Here is a 215-nt window from a genome sequence, read left to right on the forward strand (position 1 = left end):
CAATTTGGCACTGATTAAAGTGTTTCTAACATGTTTTTATAAATCAAAACACAAATTTTATTATCTAAAACACCTATTTTGATTAAAAATTGAAAAACAAATTTCATTGAAAATCTAAGTTTATAAATTTTAAAATTTTGAGTTTATTCGTGTCTAGATCTTGAATTGATCCGATTAAAAGCTATTTCAAATATTTGTGATCATTTCTACTGTTT

General features: G+C 21.9%; 1 pseudogene; it reads right to left on the reverse strand.

Annotated features, from left to right (window-relative positions):
- LOC110427341 (uncharacterized) overlaps positions 1-215 on the reverse strand; it is a 12,745-nt pseudogene that overhangs the window by 8,012 nt on the left and 4,518 nt on the right.

This window comes from Theobroma umbraticum, unplaced genomic scaffold (genome assembly GCF_002168275.2).
Source record: "Theobroma umbraticum cultivar Fairchild unplaced genomic scaffold, ASM216827v3 scaffold_228.0, whole genome shotgun sequence".
NCBI classification, from domain to species: domain Eukaryota; kingdom Viridiplantae; phylum Streptophyta; class Magnoliopsida; order Malvales; family Malvaceae; genus Theobroma; species Theobroma umbraticum.